The following is a 17,521-nucleotide window of genomic DNA, read 5'->3' on the forward strand; positions in this document are numbered from 1 at the left end:
AAATTGGATGCCATCTTTTTAAAATATAGCTACTACCTATTTTGTGATTATCATTAGATAGCACAGATAAAATTAATACATAACTTTTAAATTTTTCAACTTTTATTTTAGATATGGGGATACATGTACAGGCTTATTACATGGGAATATTGCATGATTCTGAGGTTTGAGGTACAGATCCCCTCACGCAGGTAGTAAGCATAGTACCTGATAGATACTAATATTTCAATCCATACTCCCCTTCTTCCTGCCCCCTTCCCCACTCTAGTAATCCTCAGTGTGTATTGTTCCCACATTTATGTCCATGTGTGCTCAATGTTTAGCTCTTATGGATATGATTTCATTCTTTTTTATGGCTGCATAGTATTCTGCGGTGTGTGTGTGTGTGTGTGTGTGTGTGTGTGTGTGTGTGTGTGTGTGTGTGTGATATCACATTTTCTTTACCCAGTCTACCATTGATGGGCACCTGAAAATGATCAAGGACATCATTTGAGCATAAGCAGGAACATTTTTGCTAAAGTCTACTGGTAACTAGAAAGTGTCAAAAAACACTTTATGGATAGTAAGAACACAGAAGATTGATAAAGTTTTAAAACATCCCTAAAAAGTAAGCAAGGTGGCTTACTATGCTCCAGGCATTTGAGATATGTCAGTGAATCAAACTTACAAAGACCCATGCTCTCATGGAGTTTACACTGTAGCAATTGCATTCATTTTCTATATCTGCTGTAACAAATTACTACTATCTTGAAAGCTTAAAAGCACAAATTTATTTTCTCACAGTTCTGGAAGCCAGAAGTCTGAAATCAGTATAATTGGTCCCAAATCAAGGAAATCAAGGAGTCTCCAACACCTCATTCCCTCCAGAGGATCTAGGGGAGAATCTGTTCCTTGCGTCTTCCAGCTTCTGGTGTCTACAATTATTCCCTGGCTGGTGCCCACATCACTCTAGTCTCTGCCTCTGTGGTCGCATTGCTCCCACTTATGTCCGTCAAATTTCCATCTGCTTCTCTCTTACAGGAACACTCATAGCTGCATTTAGAGCCTATGTAGATAATATAAGATAATCTCTCCTTCTTAAGATCCTTAATTTAATCACACCTGCAGAGATCATTTTTCCAAACAAGGTAACATTTCTTAGGTTCTGGGCATTAGGACCTGGTGTCTTCAGGGGCGTTATTCAGCCTGCCACGGCAATGGAAACGCGCAATTCACCAAGTGATAAATAAATAATATAGTAGTCAGGCCAAGAACAGTGGTTCACGCCTGTAATCCCAGCACTTTGGGAGGCCAAGGCAGGCAGATCACTTGAGGTCAGGAGTTCGAGACCAGCCTGGCCAACATGGTGAAACCCCGTCTTTACTGAAAAATACAAAAATTAGCTGGGAGTGATGGCACACGCCTGTAGTCCCAGCTTCTCGAGAGGCTAAGGCAGGAGAATCTCTTGAGTCTGGGCGGCGGAGGTTGTAGGGAGCCGAGATTGCGCCACTGCACTCCAGGCTGGGAGACAGAGAGAGACAACGTCTTAAAAAAAAAAAAAAAAGATAAAGAAAATTGATATACACTTGAGCCCAGGAAAGGGAGGTTGCAGTGAGCCCAGATCGCGCCATTGCACTCCAGCCTGGGCAACAGAGCGACACTCTGTCTCAAAAAAAAGATATGGTAATTAGATGGTGATAAGGGACTTAGGGGGAAATGTAGAAGATGGTAAAGGGACCAATGATTCCAGGAGTTGGAGGATAGACAGAGGAAGAAATTACCTTTTAAAGTACTTTCTTTGGATAAGCTTCATTGAGCAAAAAGGAGAAAAAGGAGTAGACCTCACTGATACTTGCAGGAAGAGCTTCCAAGCAGCAGACAGGAGCAGCTGGAGTCCAGCCTTTAAGGGGCAGCTGGCTTGCAGCATTCTCACTACTAAAAGTTGTGAGACCAAATGAGCTTTTAGGATGACAGTGAAGCAGATAGAAATGGAGAAATCAAGAGGTCTAAGACTGGGACAGAGGCATCTTAACATTCAAATGTCAGAGAAAATAGAGATAGGAGAAAGGAGACTGAGAAAGCTTGGCCAAGGAAACGGAAAGGCAAGAAAGGATGGAGACTTGTAGGTCAAAGGAAGAAAGATGTTCAAAGAGAAATGAATAATGGACTGGCAAAGGCTCGTGATAGGTCAAGTAAGTTGAGAACAGAGAACTGATCTTCGTATTTAGCGGAAGGCATTATAGATAAAGTACACAGGATCGGATTTGGCAGGCAACTGTGGGCAAAAAGCTGACTGCAATGAGTTTGAGACTCTTCTGAGTCATGGATCAGCAATCATTCCGCTAAACCGCTCTGCCTAAGCGTAAGATAATATCTCATTTGCTGCAGAGTTCATAATTTGCCTCTTTAGGTAGGTCTACAGAAAAAAAGAGCTAAGTGGCTCTTTCTACTTAAAGTGCATATGTTTCTCTCATGATTTTCCAGATGTTTGATTTATTTTCTGCAAGCTCGAGTATCATCAGACTAGATGCTTTGCTCTACAAACACAGCTGTGTGAATTTGAACACTGATGAGAGATTCACCCTTATGGAGGCATTGTCAAGGGTCACCTCCTTATCCTGGCCTAGATGGCCAGTCCATAGTGAATAGAACAATGGAAGCAAAATTATACTGATCTCTGGCAGGGCAAAGTGTGATGAGGATAATTTGGAATAACTCCACAGAATTTTAAACAGTACTCCAATTTCTTTCTTTCTCTCTTTCTTTCTTTCCTTCTTTCTTTCCTAATTTCATTGTTTCTTTCTTTGTTTCTTTGACAGAGTCTCGCTGTGTCACCTAGGCTGGAATGCAGTGGTGTGATCTCTGCTCACTGCAACCTCCGCCTCCTAGGTTCAAGTGATTCTCCTGCCTCAGCCTCCAGAGTAGCAGGAACTACAAGCGGGCGCCACCATCCCTGGCTAATTTTTGTATTTTTAGTAGAGACAGGGTTTCACCATGTTAGCCAGGCTAGTCTCGAACTCCTGACCTCAAGTGATCCATCTCCCTCGGCCTCCCAAAGTGCTGGGATTACAGGCGTGAGCCACCACTCCCAGCCATACTTTCTCACATAGACACAAATGCACGGAGACAGGAACAGAGGCAGAATGGGTAGCCCTGCACAGGCTTTGTATCATTCTCCCTCTGGCACAGCAGTGGCTATTTTCCACTGTAGTACCTTCCTGGCTTAACACATAAGATGATAAACTTTATGGACTGTTTAATCCTGCTTTTTCCATAAAAGCTTTCAAGCAGCTTTAAAAATATGATGATTCTGGAGGAAAATGTGTAAAATAATCTGGACCAGATAAGATGTCAAATGCAAAGACAGTACTAGGAGTAATATTTCACCATGGGGATGCTGGTCACAAGAAACTACATAACCATTACAGGCATCTCTGAATTTTTCTTCAAATTTCCTGACATCTAGCATAGAGGTGTTGTATTAGCAAGCTCAAGTTCCCGTAACAGGATACCACGGACTAGGTGGCTTAAACAACAGAAATTTATTTCCTTACATTTCTGGAGGCTGGAAGTCCAAGATCAAGGAGCCAGCAAGCTAGGTTTCCGGCTAGGCCTCTCTCCCTGGCTTAGAGATGACTACTTTCTTGCTGTGTCTTCATGTGGCCTTTTCACTGTTACTGTCTCTTCCTCTTCTTATAAGGCCACCAATACTTCTGGACTAGGGCCCCACTTGTGGATTATAACCCCATTTAACATTACTTACCTCTTTAAAGGCCCTACCTCCAAATACAGTCATATTAGGGATGAGGGTTTCAACATCTGAATTGGAGGTTTAGGGGAGAAAGATACAATTCAGTTATAACAGGAGGCATGAATTTCTGGGGTCTCCCTGTTGCTAAGTTACATAAACCAGGGGGGATAGTAGGACTGGCACCTCATTGTAAACCTTTAGGAGGCTAATCAAGGTTCTCATCTGAAGGAATATTGACTGCACCTTTAAATAGAACTAGGATGTTTTCATTAAAAGAAAATTCTGGAACATCAAACAAATATTCACGGTCTCCAAATTCTTTTCTATTGATCCATCTTCACAGACAAATAAAGTTTTGTTGTTATTTTTAATTAAGTAGTGTGTATGCTTACAAAGGAATATATGTAATTTACACATGAGTTCTGAACCATAATAATGAACACACCACTCACTGCATGAGCTAGAATTTTAACCATACCATTGAATTAGCCTGTGTGATCTGACCTCATCCAAATACCTCTATGTATGCCCACAAGAGATGTGTTATTTTGCAGTTTCAAATAATACTGCTCTAAAGGGTCTTCCACATGTCTCTAAGCACCGGAGTGTTTACCCAGGGGGAGAATTGAAGGTTTTCATAAAGTATGTTCAGATCTAGTTTCAGGAAACAATGCTAAATTGTGATCCAAAGCAGTAGTATCAATTTATACTCCCACCTACATGACATAGACGTTTTCATTGCTTTACCTTCTCAACAACTCTTAGAATTATCTTTTTAGTTTTAAATATATATCATTGTGGTCTTGATGTTTCTGTTTATTCATAAGTTTGAGCACCTTTTAAAATGTTTATTTGTCTTGCACGTTTTCACCTCTGTAAAATATCTGTTCCTGTCTTTAGCTCATTCTTACATGTTTTTATGTGTCATCTATACACATACATATATATGTTATATACACATGTGTTTATGTGTCACATTAGTATATTTTTCCTAGATATTTGATCTAAGTCATTTATATATGACACCAGTAATTTCTCCCAATTTATAGGTATTTGTTTTTACTTTTTTTCAGTCTTCCAGCATAATTGGTGGGAAAAAGTTTCAATTCTAGTAAAATAAAATGTATCAATAATTTATTTTGTGTTCTAATGCCCTATGTAATTGAAAAAATTCACTCTTCAGTTTATGGAGATATCCTCCTATATTTTCTTCTGACAGCTTTAAGTTTATGACGTTCACTTTAACTCCAATTTGACTTGCATTTATTGTATTGCAGCATCTCTCAACCTTGGCACCATAATATTTTGGGCTGAATAATTCTTTGTTTATGGGGTTGTCCTGGACACTTTAGGATATCATGCAGCATCACTAGCCTCAACCCACTCCATGCCAGTAGCAACCCACTGCCACTGGTGACAACAACAAATGTGTCTAGGCATTGACGAATGTCTCCTGGATGGAAACATTTGTCATCCAGAGAGAGAGAGGGGAAGTCTGGCTCTGTCACCCAAGCTGGAATGCAGTGGTGCGATATCAGCTCACTGCAGCCTCGACCTTCCCAGCTCCAGTGCTTCTCCCACTTCAACCTACCAAGTATCTGGGACTACAGGCACATGCCACCATGTCTGGCTAATTTTTTTTTTGCTTTTTGTTTTTTTGTTTGTTTTGAGACGGAGTCTTCCTCTGTCACCCAGGCTGGAGTGCAGTGGCACGATCTTGACTCACTGCAGCCTCCGCCTCTCAGGTTCAAGTGATTCTCCTCCCTCAGCCTCCCAGATTGCTGGGATTACAGTTATGCGCCACCATGCCCAGCAGCATTAGATATTTTAAAGTCATTAATGCCATTCAATAAAATGTCCCACAAAATGATGTATGCCTCATTTATTAGATTTATTCCAAATTGTCATATTTTTGCTATTGTAAATAATATATTTTTAATTTTTTTCTACTGTGATTGGCATATAGACATGCAATAGCTTATTGTAAATCAAACTTATATCTAGCCATCTTAATACTTACTACTTCTTATAACTTGTTTATAGGCTTATTTGTGCTATTTTTATAAATACAATCATATAAACTACACTTTATGAGTTTTGTTTCTGCTTGTCTAATCTTTATTCTTCTTATTTCTTTTTTGTTGTTGTTTTGGTATTGTCCTGGTTACAATGTACAAACCATCACTGAATAGAAGTGGTAATGAAGCCCCAAATTTAAAACAAAAGTTTCCAAATTTGCCCTGTGTTTTGATCAATTTTCTCAACTTGGCTAGGTTATAGTAGTCAGTTTCTTGGTCAAACATCAGTCTAGATGTTGCTGTGAAGGTGATATTAGATATAATTAACATTTAAATCAGAAGACTTTAAGTAGAGCAGGTTACCCTGTATAGCCTGGGCGGTTCTCATCCAATCAGTTGAAGGCCTTAAGAGAAAAGACTGAGGTCCCCCAAAGAGGAAGGAATTCTGCTCACAGGCTGCTTCAGACAGAAGACTGCAACATCAATTCCTGCAAGAATTTCTAGCCTACTTTCCAGCTTTATACATCTCAGACTTGCCAGCCCACAGAGCTATGTGAGTCAATTCCTTAAAATGAAACTCTCTACATGTACCTCTGGCTCTATATCTACATATGCTATGAGTCTATGTGTTCCGTTTCTCTGGAGGAACCTTAACTAATACACCCCATGAAGAATGAAGTTTCATGTGGGTTTTTGGCAGTTACTCTTTGTCAAGTTAAGACAGTGTGATGGGTTAAATTGTGCCTGTCCACAATATGTTCATTGAAAACCTCAGATGTAATTAAAGTAAGAATCTCATCATGAGATCATCCTGGATTCACATAGGATCTATATAACATGATGAGAGAGATAGGAAAGGAGACACAGAGACACAAGGAAGAAAGCCATGTAAAACCAGATTGAAGTGTTGCTGCCACAAGCCAAGAAATACTAGGGGCCATTAGAAGCTTAAAGAGGGAAGAAAAGATTCTCCCCTAAAGCTTTCAGAGTGAGTGTGGTCTTTCTGACACCTTGATTTCATTATTCTGGTCTTCAGAACTGTGAAAGAATAACTTTCTGTTGTTTCAAACCAACAAGTTTGCAGTAATTTGTTCCAGAAGTTCTAGAAAGCTAACACAGTTTCCTTCTCCACCTAAAATTCAGAAAATTGCTGAATTTTATAAAATGTTTCTGCATTTATCAGTATTGATAGGGAAAGGAGGCAGGGACATTCTAGGCAGAAGAGGGCAGGTTCCCAGGGAGTGCCCCACCCTTAAGCCTGGAACTGCAGCCCAAAGTGAGAACTTACATACCTGTTTTCCTGCTTGAACGTTGCATTTTCCAAAACCACCATGGCCTGCCCCATCCCCTATCCTGTACCTATATAAACCCCAGGTTCAGCCAGCAGAGAGGAGAAGCAGCAGGATGTTAGAGACTGTGATTGGATGTCAGGGAGAAGTGGCTTGACTTCAGAGGGATGACTTGATGGTGTAGCTTTGCAGAGGAGTCCAACCAGGGGATGGGCAGACTTCAGGGGAAGATTACCTTCCCTCTCTGTCCCCTTTTCAGTTTCTCTTCCTGCTGAGAGCCACTTTCCTCAGCAATAAAATCCCCTGCATTTACCATCTTTAATTTGTTCATGTGACCTCATTCCTCCTGAACACCAGACAAGAACTTGGGTATGGGTGCAAAAGACTGTCACACTGACACTCCACTGAGCTGTTAACACTTAAGCCGTCTGTAGACAGCAGAGCTAAAAGAGCATGAGCAGTTTTGCTCCCACCGACACCCAAAAGCGCTCACCTCAAGTCCTGCACCCGCTCACCTGCATTCCCTTTCCCACGAGGTGTGAAGCACAGCGGGTCTGAGTGAATGGAATTCATCCCTGCCAGCACCAAAGGGGCAGGCTGTTTCCAGCACCCCTGTACTCCAGTTCCAACCTGCAAAGCAGCCAGGGAAATATCCTGCTTCAGTATCACGATAGGCAGAAATTGTAGCAAGTATTGCTAAAGACCACTGGTTAAAAGCACAGAAGTACTTAAAACAAACTGAGCTATTTATTCAAAATGCACAAATTTATATGCTAAACTGACTGCCTTAGAAAATTCTACAAAACACATTGGCCTTCAGAAGAAGGATATCATCATATTTCATGTACCTTCTGGAAAACTAAACTACATACTCATGAGACAATGAGAGTAAATAAAGCAAATAATGTCCTAATATTATTATAAGATTAATTTTGACCTATAAAACTAGCACCCTAGGAGAAACATGGGGACCCCCAAAGTCTCACCCCATACTTATGAACTGCTGCTACATTCTGGTATAGTGGTATTAAGGACAAAGTTATATGTGGAATTTCTTCCAGGTATGTCATTCAAGAACACCAAAACTATTTATAAATACATTTGGAGAAAATGTTTCCCTTTAAATTTAGCATATCTGTTTCTCCTGAAAATACCCACAGGGACACAGTCTTTTATTTTGAATCAACTTCCAAAAGTGCTGCATCTCCTTGTCATGCAATTGTAGTGTCAGGTCTCCACAGGTAATTATATCTGCATCAAAATGCATGGAATAGATATAGGAAACCAGAACATAACCAAACTTGGCTCATGGCTTGCACTTTAGGGTGAGTTATATGAAAAAGACATCTTTACAGGATAAAGCAAATTTCTAGTTTATACTATCAAGGGAGCTTGAGAGCAGTTTATTTGAAATTTTTAAAAAAATGAAAAGAAAAGAAAAATGGCCAGCACAATTTTAATAAAATTTTGCTAACTTTTTGGCTAAAAAGAGAGACTTAAAGTTTTGAATATGGCAACATATATTTTTCTGGTCTCAATCAGAAATATTATAGTAAAAATCATAACAGAAGGTAACATATCATGCCCTAAAGCAGGTATGTTTTTGTGCATAAAAGAAGCAGATAGTTTTTTTTTAATTACACATAAAACTAAGTACACTTAATTATGATGAAATATTTTTCCATGATCCAATTTAAAGTAAAAACTGAAATGAGGTAAAGGGAAGAGTACTAGAAATGCAGTAGCATGATACAGCAAGCTGAAAAGATTTGGAAATAAGCATTTGCTCTGTTTCTATTAACGCTGCTAGGTTCTCTTTTTATCAGCCAGCAGGGAGCTCTTCACATTTTGTGTATTCTTGAAGTATTCAGTAATAATAAGCATATAGTTGTCTTTTAGAAAAGGTCAGCTACAACCATAGCTTTTGTCAGATCCCGTAGTAGTAACCAGCCATGGTCAGAACTACAGCCAATTTTATGGTCTCCTAAACCTTCACCTCTATACCTACAGCCGGGGACATAATTCCAGCATTAAAGGTGTTTATACAATAGGTTCCATGTATGGTAATAGGATTTGGAAGATTTAGGATGGTCTCCTAAACCTTCACCTCCGCAGCTATCGCCAGGAGCATAATTCCAGTATCTAAAGGTGTTTATACAATAGGTGCCATACCTGGTAATAGGATTTGGAGAATCACTGATAACTATTCTTAAGTCACATGTCACCACCTCTCCAAGAATCCATACCACTAATACTTATGAAAGCATATCTCTTTTATTCACTCTTCTAAATCTCCACAATAATCTATACAAAAGCATTTATTATCTTGGCCTCTTACATAACAGGATTATTTTGTGATTGTAAAAGTGTTCCCTTTGAGTTTTCTGGGGAGTTAGGCATTTCCACAGATCAGTTTTGTGCATTTAATGAGCAGTGAATTCCACGCCCTCAATGTCCTTGTCTTCACTGAAATGTATTCATGACAGTCACAAGCAACCTGAGTGTGCTGTGGTTCTCTAATTATACACCTGATCTTTCAGTCAATGCAAATGATGAGATTGTTCTCATAACTAAAAACCTCATTGACCTTTTTCTCTAGAGCCAACTCATGTCTTGAATTTATTTGGAAACAACTTTGTATTTTTGGTTTCTACTTTATTTTCTTTTCCTGGAAGACCTGTAATTTATTTATTTTTTTAATTGCTGTAAAAACACTTAACATGAAATTAACTCTCTTAACAAATTTTTAAGTGCACAACACAGCATAGGTAAATATAGGCATTATGTTGTACAGCAGATCTCAGAGCTTATTCTTCTTGCATTACTGATACTTTATACCCATTGAGTAGCAATTTCCCAGTTCTCCCTTTCTTCAGCCCCTGGCAACCACCATTCTACTTTCTGCTACTATAAGTTTGCCTATTTTAGATACCTCAGGTAAGTAGAATCATAGTTATTGGCTTATTTCACTTAGCATAATGTCTTCCAGGTTCATCCATATTGTTATATATGCCAGGATTTTCTTCCTTTTTAAGGCTGAAAAATATTCCATTGTATATATATACTACATTTTCTTTATTTATTGATCAGCCAATAAACATTTAGGTAGTTTTCATATCTTGGCTATTTTGAATAATGCTGCAACAAAGATAGGAGTGCAAATATCTCTTAAGTTCCTGATTTCCATTATTTTAAATAGATGCCCAGAAGTGTGATGGCTGAATCATATGGTAGCTTTACATTTTAATTTTTTGAGGAATGTTCATACCATTATCCATACTGGCTGCACCATTTTACATTTCCACCAACAGTGTACAGAGGTTCCAATTTCTCCATGTCCTCATCAATGGTTGTCTTTTTTATAATAGCCATCATAATAGGTATGAGATGGTATCTCATTGTGGTTTTGATTTGCATTCCCCTGATAATTAGTGATGTTGAGCATCTTTTCATGTACCTGTTGGTCATTTATATCTCTTCTCTGGAGAAATGCCTGTTAAGGTCTTTTGCCCATTTTTAGTTGAGTTGTTTGGGTTTTTTAAATTTAGTTATTAGGTTGTATATATTGTGATTATTAATCCCTTAACATATACATGCTTTGAAAATATTGCCTCTGACTGCATAAGTTACCTTTCAATGTTGTTGGTTGTTTCCCTTGCTGTGAAGAAGCTCTTTAGTTTGATATAGTACCACTTGTCTATTATGCTTTTTTTGCTTATGCTTTTGGTGTCATATCCAAGGTATCATAGCCAAGACCAATGATGTCATGAAGCTTTTCTCCTATGTTTTCTTCTACATGTTTTACAGTTTCAGGTCTTAGGTTAGTCTTTAATCCATTTTGAGTTGACTTTCATATATAATATAAATTAAGGGTCTGATGTTATTCTTTTTCATGTAGCTATCCAGTTCTTCCAACATTGTTCCTTGAAGGGACTGCTTTCCCCATTGTATATTCTTGCCACAATATGACAACTCCCAAAATACCAGGTATAGAAGGAATTTACCACAATACTATGATGGTCACATACGAAAAGCCCACAACTAACATACTCAATTGTAAAAAAAAAGGAAAGGTTTTCCTCTAAGGTCAAGAACAAGTCAAGGATGCTCATTCTGGCCATTTATATTTAAAATGCTACTTGAAGTTCTAGACAGAATAATTAGGCAAGAAAAAGAAATAAAAGTCATACACATCAGAAAGGAAGAAGTAAAATTATCGCTACAAACGGCATGATCTTATGCACAGAAAACCCTAAAGACTTCACAGAAAAGCTGTTACAAGAAAATAAAAAAATTCAATAAAGGTTCAGGATACAAAATCAAGATACAAAAGTCAGTTGTGTTTATATACACTGACAACAAACTATCTAAAATGGAAATTAAGAAAATAATCCTATTTGTGATAGTATCAAAAAGAATAAAATAGGAATAAATTTAAGAAGATGAAAGATTTGTGTATTGAAAGCTACAAAGCATGTATGAAAGAAATTAGACAAAATAAATGGAAAGATTTCTGATGTTTACGAATTGGATAACAATATTATTAAAATGTCCATATTACCCAAAGTGGTCTACCAATACCAATTTTAATGCAGTACCTATAAAATCCCAGTGACAGTTTTCATAGAGATAAGAAAAACAATTCCGAAATTAATATAAAACCACAAAGGACCCAAAACACCCAAAGCAATTTTGAGAAAAAAGAACAAAGCTAGAGGCATCACAATTTCTGATTTCAAAATATATTATAAAAATATAATAATTAAAACAGTATGAGATGGCATAACAAAGACATATAAACCAATGAAACAGGCCAGGTGTGGTGGCTCACGCCTGTAATCCCAGCACTTGGAGGGCGGAGGTGGGTGGATTACCTGAGACCAGGAGTTCGAGACCAGTCTGGCCAACATGGCAAAACCCCGTCTTTCCTAAAATAGAAAAGTTAGCTAGGCATGGTGGAGCATGCCTGTAGTGTCAGCTATTCAGGAAGCTCAGGCAGGAGAATCCCTAGAACCCAAGAGGTGGAGGTTGCAGTGAGCTAATATCATGCCACCGCACTCTAGCCTGGGTGACAGAGTGAGACACTGTCTCAAAAACAAGCAAACAAAAAAATGAAATAAAAGAGAGACCCCCAAAATAAACCCATGTTTATACAGACAACTGATATTGGCAATTAACTTTGAATAAATTCTGTATACCTTGTCCTTTCACAATTTTTGATTTAGCAATTTATCAGGAATTATTTTAATAACTGCTTCACATGGTAGTTTTTAGGAGAAGAAATAAAAAACTCATTGTAAATTATAAGACTTCATACAAATATAAGATGTTATGACTCATCATAACTTTCCAAAGTCATCTTTCATTTTACATTAGGTTGAAGACATTAATACTCAGAAAATTTGGCTTGGAAACTTAGTTGAATTTGGCCAAAAAATTTTTAAAATCAGCTTTTTAAAAATGACCCTGTTAAACATTTACACAAAAGGCAACTTTTATTTTTAAATTAGCTAGTTTGGCTAAATTTGAATACTTCTAGTAAATTAATAAAAGTAGGTTCAGTTATAGCTTGAAGATTTTTTTTTCAGTGTTTTGCAAATTATCGTGTTTTAATCCCTTGAAATAGTAAGCAAGTAGAATCATTGTAACATTATGCTGGGAAGCTCTATTTTCAGAGAACATAAATTTAATTGATAGCAGCTCAGTTTTTTTTCCATTTAACACTATGAACTTGTTGGTAATATTTTATTAGAAGTTAGATTTCTATGGCTAAAAGTGAGTTTGAAAAATACTGCTTTGTGTTATATTTTATAGACTCCATAAAACCTGTCATATAGGCCGAACAAGGTAGCTCACACCTGTAATGCCAGAACTTCGGGAGGCCGAGGCAGGTGGATCACAAGGTCAGGAGTTTGAGACCAGCCTGGCCAACATAGTGAAACCCCTTCTCTACTAAAAATACAGAAATTAGCTGAGCATGGTGGTGTGCGCCTGTAATCCCAGCTATTCAGGAGGCTGAGGCAAGAGAATCACTTGAACCTGGGAGGCGGAAGCTGCAGTGAGCCAAGATGGCACCACTGCACTCCAGCCTAGGCAACAGCACGAGACTCCATCTCAAACAAACAAACAAACAAACCACATGTCATATAGTCTTACTTTTAGATTTATCCTTTCTTTAAAAAACTACAGTTATTTTATTAATTTATCGGGGAGCACATGTAAATTACTTAATAAAATTTATTTTTAAAGGAGTTCTACATTCACAAAAAAACTGAGCAGAGCACAGAGTTCCTATACATGCCCTTCCCTCACCTATGCACCCCCATTATGAACATCCCCACCAGGGTGGTACATTTGCTACAATTGATGAACCTATATTGACACATCATCACCAAAATTCCATAATTTACATTAGGGTTTATTCATGGTGTTGTACATTCTATGGATTTTGAAAAATATGTAATGACATGTAGCCACCACTAAATATACAGAATAGTTTCACTGCCCTAAATCTCCTCTGTGCTCCATCTATTCATTTCTCCCTCCCTTCAATTCCTGGCAACTAATGAGCTCTTAACTATCTTTATAGTTTTGCCTTTTCCAGATTGTCATGGGGTTGGAATGATACAGCATATAGCCTTTTCAGATTGGTTGCTTTCACTCAGTAATTTGCATTTCGGCTTCTCCAGGTCTTTTCAGGACTGGACAGCTCATTTCTTTTAAGTCCTGGATAGTATTTCGTTGTCTAAATGTAGAACAGTTTATTTATCAATTCACCTATTGAAGGATGAAGGACATCTGGTTTGCTTCCAAGTTTTAACAATTATGAATAAATCTGCCATAAACATTAGTATGCAAGTTTTTGTATGGACATATATTTTCAATTCCTTTATGCAAATGAAAAAGAGTGTTATTGCTGGGTTATGTGATAAGAGTATGTTTAGTTTTGTAAGATACCACCAAATTGTCTTTCAAAGAAACCACAATTTGGCATTCTCACCATCTGGTAGGTGAGAGTTCCTGTTGCTCTACATCCTTGTCAACGTTTGGCATTGTCAATGACCATTCTAGTCGGTTTTTGCTAATACCTCATTATAGTTTTAATTTGCAACTCCCTAATGAAATATGATGTTGAGCATCTTTTCATATGCCTATTTGCCATCTGTACATATTCTTCAATGAGGTGTTTGTTCAGGTCTTTTGTCTACTTTTGAATCTAGTCATTCATTTCTTATTGTTGAATTTTAAGAAAGTTTTGTGTATTTTGGATAAGAGCCCTTTATCAGTTGTGTCTTTGCAAATATTTTCTCCCATTCTGTGGCTTATTTTCTCATTTTCTTGACATCCATTAACTTTGAAATCAAATCTGCACTCTGTATTTCAAACCTTACACAAATATGTGTTATGGATTGTTTTAATACCATCTCTATTTGACTTCACTAAAAACCGTTTTGTTCTTCCTTTTAAAGTCATTCAAATCTCACATTCTTACTGAAGATATCACTAAGTGACCACGTTATATCTTCTAAACAAAATGCAAAAGAAATGGAAACAGAGGACACCAAAGGAATATCTTTCATTCTGATTACCTAAACTCATGACATTGAGAATATTTGCATTGAAAAAGACCTACCGTCCTATGACAAAACCACCATGTTTCCAGATACTTTTTAAAGTATAAATATAACATTGGAGATTTGTTTCATTTCATTATGCTATGCACAGTACCAAGCCATCAGTTTTCATATTTAAACTTTTCCTGATCAAGGACATAATCTGTATGCAGTATGTTGGCTGGCCACAGGACATTCTTTGCTAGCAAGCAAATTACTTTAAAATATTTAAAAATAATACCTTAAAGGAAAAAGCACAGAAACTTACCTCCATTTAAAGTACATCAGGACAAATGGGAGGAAAATGTTTGGTTCATTATTTTACTGAATCGTGGTTGAAGTTATGGCCATAATTAAATTTGAAATTATATTCATAACTGTATCTTACTCAAGACCCTAGGACAATTGGTGCAATTACACATAATGGCAAGCACATTGCATTTCCCTCGTGTTGTTTTATGTACAGAGAGGGTAGTTTTACTATATGCAATGATCTTTTAATATTGGAAAAATACTTGAGAGTATTGGAGATCACATTTGTACCAGTGAAAATGGATAATAAGTGCTTAAAATTAAAAAAAAAGTCCCAATGAAGGTCAGAATTTGAAGATGTATGTAGGTGGTAGAAATCTTGGCCCACAAACTCAAATGTGAAAAACACATTTTCATTATTTGAATCAGTGTATTATGTTTCTAAACTCCTGTGCCAGCACACAAAAATAGAATGTATCCCTTCTTTGGGAGAGTCCACCATTTTAACTGTATTCAGCCTCTTTAAAAATTACTCTGAGTCTCATTTTTTTAATCTAAAAAAAGAAGCATAAATGACCTATGTAAGTCACAATAAAAATTAAACGTACTAGTCAGAGATATGGATAGCAATTTATACCTCTGTTCCCCTTCATTTTCACTGATGACTGACTCTCTGTCTCAGCATTTTCTAAATTTACTATGCCCAAATATTTTCCATCTTAAGAACAATTTCCTCTTTGCCTTGTATTTTCCTTTACCATATCCCTTTTCTTTTTATTTTTATAATAAATTTCATTATTTTTTACTTCATAAATAATTCATGAGCATACAATTTAAAACAAATAGATCATTACAGAAAAAGCCAAAGACCACTTTGAAAATGACTACTAATCAATGTCCCCTCCTCCTCTGCAAATAAAGCAAACTAATTTACCAATTGGAAAACTTACTGCAAAACTTATTTTTCTTTTTCTCTGCATTTAACATATAAATAACTAGCTTTAGAAAATACATTAGGAAGTGGTATACTTTAACCTCAAATGAAATATTATGTACAATTCTTCCATTAAGTTTTCCTCTTAAAATACCTTTAAAAATCTTTCTAGCTATGTTTCTCATTAAAAATCAAAACAATAAGGCATTGCATAGAATTACATAGCATGAATATGTCATATTAATAGTTTATACACACTTATATTGCTAAACATGTAGGTTATTTGTAATTTTGCCCTGTCAGAAACACTATTACATTGTGTTACAAATGTGAAATTCTATGTATTAGTTTGCTTCCATGCTGCTGATAAAGACACCCTAGACTGGGTAATTTATACAGGAAAAAGATTTTAATAGACTTAGAGTTCCACATGACTGAGGAGGCCTCACAATCATGGCAGAAGGCAAGGAGGAGCAAGTCACATCTTACATGGATGGCTGCTGGAAAAGAGAGAGCTTGTGCAGAGAAACTCTCCCTTATAGAACCATCAGATCTTGTCAGATTTTTTTCACTATCACGAGAACAGCACAGGAAAGACCTGCTCCCATGATTCAATTACCTCCCACTGGTTCCCTCCCACAATATGTGGGAAATCAAGATGTAATTTGGGTAGGGACACAGCCAAACCATATCATTCCGCCACTGGCCCCTCCTAGACCTCATGTCCTCACATTTCAAAACCAATCACACCTTCTCAACAGTCCCCAAAGTCTTAACTCATTTCAGCATTAACTCAAAAGTCCACAGTCCAAAGTCTTATCTGAGACAAGGCTTCCTTCCTTCCCTTCTGCCTATGAGCCTGTAAAATCAAAAGCAGGTTAGTTACTTCCCAGATACAATGGGGGTACAGGCATTGGGTAAATGAAGCCATTCCAAATGGGAGAAATTGGCCAAAACAAAGGGGTTACAGGGCCCGTGCAAGTCTAAAATCCAGCAGGGCAGTCAAATTTTAAAGCTCCAAAATGATCTCCTTTGAAACCATGTCTCACATCCAGGTCACACTTATGCAACAGATAGGCTCTCATGGCCTTGGACAGCTCTGCCCCTGTGGCTTTGCAGGGTATAGCCCCCATCCCCATCCTGGCTGCTTTCATGGAATGGCGTTGAGTACATTTCCAAGCACACAGTACAAGCTGTTGGTGGATGTACTATTCTGGGGTCGGGGGAATGGTGGCCCTCTTCTCGCAGCTCCACTAGGTGGTGCCCCAGTAGGGATTCTGTATGGGGTCTCTGACCCCACATTTCCCTTTCACACTGCTCTAGTGGAGGTTCACCATGAGGGCCTCACCACCACAGCAAACTTCTGCCTAGGCATTCAGGTGTTTCCATGCATCCTCTGAAATCTAGGTAAAGGTCCCCAAACCTCAATTTTTGACTTCCATGCACCCACAGACTAAACACCACATGCAAGCTGCCAAGGCTTGAAACTTGCCCCTCTGAAGCAACAGCCCAAGCTGTACCTTGGCCCCTTTTAGCTGTGGCTGGAGCAGCTGAGACACAGGGCACCAAGTTCCTAGGCTGCACAGAGCATGGGAGTCCTGGGACCAGTCCATGAAATCATTCTTTTCCCCTAGGCTTCTGGGCCTGTGATTGGAGGGGCTGCCACAATGGTCTCTGACATGTCC

This window comes from Pan troglodytes, chromosome 22 (genome assembly GCF_028858775.2).
Source record: "Pan troglodytes isolate AG18354 chromosome 22, NHGRI_mPanTro3-v2.0_pri, whole genome shotgun sequence".
In the NCBI taxonomy this organism is placed as follows: Eukaryota; Metazoa; Chordata; class Mammalia; order Primates; family Hominidae; genus Pan; species Pan troglodytes.